Source organism: Populus euphratica, unplaced genomic scaffold (genome assembly GCF_000495115.2).
Source record: "Populus euphratica unplaced genomic scaffold, PopEup_1.0 scaffold719.1, whole genome shotgun sequence".
Classification (NCBI taxonomy): Eukaryota; Viridiplantae; Streptophyta; class Magnoliopsida; order Malpighiales; family Salicaceae; genus Populus; species Populus euphratica.
Window position 1 is genome coordinate 85,843 of NW_011500581.1, and position 5,660 is coordinate 91,502.

Sequence of the window (5,660 nt, forward strand, 5' to 3'; positions counted from 1 at the left end):
TAATAATAATAATAATAATAATAATAATAATAATAATAATAATAAAGAAAGAGAAGAAGAAGAAGATGATGAAAACTTGGAGATGGAAAATTAATGTAAGGATTAAACAATAATAATAACAAATGTCAAGGTTAGAGGTTCCACTAATGGTATGTCAAACAAGTATAGTATAAACTCTTATTATTCAATTGGAAACCACACACAAAGGAGGTTCCAATGAGATTATAGATTGTTAACATGATTACATTAGTCATCTTATTCGATTAATGCTAATACTTGTAAATCTCGTCAAGCATTCATGATTATAACTTATGTTAACAACAAATCAAGTTCTTTTCATAGCTCAGGTGTCGGTTATACCATACATTATGGGCTATGAAAGTGCCAAACATTTGTTGTACCAAGTGTTATACAACATAAATCAAGATTAGTCATTTAACAAGCAAAGTATTAAAGAGTGAACAAGATAACAAATATAAAACATGTTAGTATCAAACATTAAAGTCCATATTAAGTTTACATTATACTTATTCTTACACCATTAGTGTAACCTTTTCACCTTGACATAACTAACTTAGCTAGACATAATGAAAGAAAGCAAAATAGATAAACAAAATAAGAACATAAAAGTTAACTAAGTAAAGGAAAGGAAATGAAAGGCATAAACTTAATATTAATGAAAGCAAAGCATAAACATTACAAAAACTATAAAGAGAGAAAGGAAGAGCATGATCTTGATCTGGAAACCAAGATGCCTAAATGCATGGCAAATGCCTCCTTTTATAGGCCAAAATTGGGAACTATTGATTTGATGACTAATTGATAAGTGGGTGGCCAACTTTTGACTTGGTGATAATCCTTATCTTCTCTTGTCTGCCCAAAACGTCATTGCTAACATCAACATTGGAGCCAGTTGTAAACATGAAAGTTGTAGGCAATTGTCTCAGCTTTCTTGTGTAAAACATTCAGCTCATTTGGACTTCTAGAACTCTAGATATGGCCAAAATACCGAACAGTGCTCGGGCTGGAAGACAGATTCGGGCTTCTTTGTTGTTGCTACAATTTGGACTTGATAATGGCCTTTTTAGATCTTGGGCTCCATATGAAAGTTGTAGGCCTATGTCTTACCTTTCCATCCATATAAATTAGACCTAAATCTGAGATCTGTAGCTCCAGATATGACCCAATTACCAAACAGTGTTCTGGTTTGGATTGCACCGACATTTCTTTTCTAAGTTTGACCATCTCTTTGCCTTCGCAATTTAAGTTCTTAAAGTCATCAATCAATATTTTCATTTATGTGATAGGCCTGCATTTAAAATGAACATTTACCATAAATTAAAGGTATCTTATATTATTAGATATATTATTATAAAACAGGCTTTAGTTAAGGAGTTATGGATACTTCAAGTGCAAAATGATGATATAAAACCATGATAAAAATGCACTTTTAAGTACTAATCACACCCCCCAACCAGCTTATTACTAGTCCCTAGTAATCAAAGCGTTAAAATAGAAAACAAATTTGCAAATTTCACAAAGCAAGGCATTCATCATTTAACTTCCATTAATCGATCCAGATAAACAAACTCTCATTAAATTTATATATCTGCTCAATACCTCTTAACAAGATATTAATAAACCTTTCTTTTGTGCTCAATATATCAACACATAATTATGGGGCTTTTCTTGGAAGAAAATAAAATTTTTGTTCTAATGTTTAAGGTTAACTTCTTTGGTTGGGATTATTATTTTTGTCTTCTTTTTTTTTCTTTCTTTTTTTCTTCTTTAAAAAATCTATATACATATAATTTAAAAACATCATGCATCTTTAACCCATGTAACGAGCTTTCAGCTAATGACTCCCAGACCAGTTGGTCTTAGGGCATTAGGTGTTAAGACACCCCTATGAGCTTAGTAACTCGGGTCGCAGATACTGATATGTAGATAGTGCAATGTTTGATTCCCTTAAGCTTTTCTCCTCAACCCATGTAACAAGTGTTGGGCCAATAGCTCCCAAGTTAGTTGACTTTAGGGTATTAGGTGTTAAAACACCCCTTCGGGCTTAATTGCTTAGGTTAGGGAGGCTACGAAACCAAACTTATCTACATTTTTATTATCATCATTTTTTTTCTTTTTTTTTTCTTTTTTTTCATGTTTTTCTTTTTTTTTTAATTATATACAATCCCTTTCCCTTAGTTGTTACCTTTAACAAAAGAACATAAATAATGTAATAATCCAATATGCAACCCACAATCATATGTTAAAGTGTGTGTGTGTAAATTAAGGTTCAAGAATACATGTTAAATAAGTATATGAGCAGAATTAAGTGATAACAATACGAGAGTTTGTAAACCTGAATATTTCAGGAAGTATTATAATAGACCTTGTTAAAAATGGTTACTAAGATGCGTCTCAAGAGTCACTTTAACAAAAGAACTCCTTTACTCTGCCATCCTAGTAACAACAATTATGCACATGCTTTATGAAATGAAAAACAATTTTTTTTTTATCAACTACTACCCTCTCCCCCCAACCAAAACGAGACATTGTCCTCAATGTTCTAAGGTAGAAAGATAGAGTATAGAAGATATCACCTGAAGTAACGAACACTGACAAAACCTGAAACACACTGAAACAAAAATAAGAAATAACAAAACACAATAATAAAACCAAAAGACACAAGTTTTTACAAACAAAAAAAATTCAAATCGCAGTTGTGATTGTGGCTCACATCTTCCCTTGGTTTTACGTCCAAGAACAGCTTAAACGCCCTCAATGGGTCGGGGATAGGCTTCCCATCCAGTTATCTTAAAAACTGGCAAACATGATCTTTTTAGTCAGATTTCCAAGATTATGCCAAGTATATTCTTTATGAAAATGGGTTCATAAGTCATGAATTACACGATGCTTATCTCGACTATGATGAGACTTAAGAGTCAATAGAAGATTATCTAAAGACTCTCTGTGTTTTGAAATAAATCCCACCTTCTGACAATTTTCACAGTTTTTGCGGAATGCATCTGACTCCTTGAATATGATGGGCCAGTAAAATTCACTTTGTAAGATTTTTACAATGCTCTTTTTTGATGAGAAATGATCCCCACATGCCTTAGAGTAACAAAATTTAATGAAATTACTTACCTTATTGTCGAGAATGCATTTTTGAAATATTTGATCAGGACAATAATTGAATAAGTAAGGGTCATCCCAATAAAAATTTTGCTCGTTGCTCAAAAAATTTCTTTTATCTTCAATACTCCAATGAGTTGGCAAAAATCCTGAAGCAAGAAAATTGATATTTTTAGCAAACCAAGGCATTGAATTAAGAGAAAGTAGAGATTCATCAGGAAAGTAATCATCGATTGGTGTGATGTCGGGTGTCGAATCTGTTGTCACTTTTGATAAAAGATTCGCATCAACCTTTTCGATGCCTTTTTCATCCTCGATTTCTTCCTGATTGGTCATGGCATGAGAAAATGGAAGTGCTGGCGGAGAATCAGTCGTTTCTTTGCAATTTTCAGATTCAACCCCTTCCTTTCCCTTAGAAATTGACTCATCATCTTTCTCATAAGGTTCAAGAGAGGGTTTTTCAATAACCTTACCACTGCGTAGAGTAGTGACTGATTTGACTTGATCCATGTGTTGACTTCCAGAACTACTTGCATTTGCATTGTATTGTCCCTTGGGATTTTACTGTGGTTAAGATGGAAACTTACCTGTCTCTTGAAAACTGAGAATAGATGTTCATTTTGCAAGAGTATCTTTAAAATCTGTCATGTTTTGAGCAAGTTGAGTGTTGATTGTCTCTTGCTTTTCAATGAATGCATACAAAGTTTCCTCAAACTTTCTTGTAGGAGATGGAGCATAAGGAGGTGCATATCCATGATAATTTTGGAAACTATGGTGTGCTTGGAACTGTGGTGGTGAAGTTTGTGCATTGTCACTCTTCCAACTGAAATTCAAGTGATTTCTCCAACCAGGATTGTATGTTTGTGAGTATGGGTTATGGTTGGGCCGTTGGAAACTATTTAAAGCATGAGCTTGTTCATGGAGACATTTCTTAAAAGAAGGCAAGGTTGGACAATCGTTGGTTGAGTGTTCATTTGTTTCACAGATTTGACACACAATATTTTCAACAAATTTTAATTGACCACTACTTTTCAATTCTAGTGCCTCGATTTTTTTAGCTAAAGATGCAAACTTGGCTTGAAGGTCATGATCTTCCCTAAGGTTGTACATGCCTCCACTAGATGTATGAGGTTGAGTTTTACTCGGTGCCTCACAAGTACCCGCAGTGTCCCAATTTTGAGCATTTTCAGCTAACAAGTCTAAGTACTCCATTGCTTCATCAGGGTCTTTATCTTCAAAAGTTCCATTGCACATCAATTCAACCATTTGCCTATCTTTAGGTGTTAACCCTTCATAGAAATGTGAAACCAATCTCCATATTTCAAAACCATGATGAGGGTAAGTACTAAGCAAGTCTCGATACCTATCCCAACATTTGTAAAATGTTTCTCCTGGTTTTTGAGTGAAAGTGGTGATTTGTCTCTTGAAAGAGTTTGTTCTATGAGATGGGAAAAACTTCTTTAAGAATTGTTGTTGCATTTCATCCCAAGCACGAATGGATCCTGGTCTTAAATTTTGTAGCCATGTTTTAGCTTTATCTTTTAATGAAAAAGGAAAAAGCTTTAATCTGATGGTGTTCATGCTACAATTTAAGTTATTATATGTGTTGCACACCTCCTCAAATTCCCTTAAATGCAAGTATGGATTTTCCAATTCTAAACCATGAAAAGAAGGTAAAAGTTGAATAATACCTGGTTTAAAATTAAAATGAGATGCATCGGGAGGAAAAACTATGCATGATGGTGCACTTGTTCTTGTGGGATTCATGTGGTCTCTAAGTGTTCTAGCACGGTTATTCTCATTATTCTCATTATGAAGTGATTGATTATCTTCTTCGGCCATATTTTCTGAAAATGATGAGGATATCCTACAAAGTCTACCACTTGATCTAAGTGTTCTAGCACGGTTATTCTCATTATTTTCATTATGAAGTGATTGATTATCTTCTTCAGCCATATTTTGTGAAAATGATGAGGATACCCTACAAAGTCTACCACTTAATGTACGTGACCACACTCTCATGCACGTGTAGGAATAAAATAAAAAAAGAAGAAGAAAGCAAAAGAAGGAGGAAGAAAACAAAATAAAAAGAAATAAAAGAAAAGAAACAAAGTTATATACAAGAAAAGTGAAAAGAGAAAATAAAATAAATAAAGAAGGAGGAAGAAAACAAAATAAAAAGAAACAAAAGAAAAGAAACAAAGTTATACACAAGAAAAGTGAAAAGAGAAAATAAAATAACTACTATAATTTATACAAGAATTTACCTCCCCGGCAACGACGCCAAAAACTTGACACGACTAAAAGATTGATGTCTTCTCCCAAGTGCAGGAGTGTCGAAGTAATAAATAACCCGGCAAGACCGGGGTCGAACCACAGGGAGGTTAATTGTACAAATTATAGCAAGACCGGGGTTAAACTACAGGGAGGTTAATTGTACAAATTATAAACAACAATTATAAAACAACAATAACAACAACAACAATAGTAATAATAATAATAATAATAATAATAATAATAATAATAAT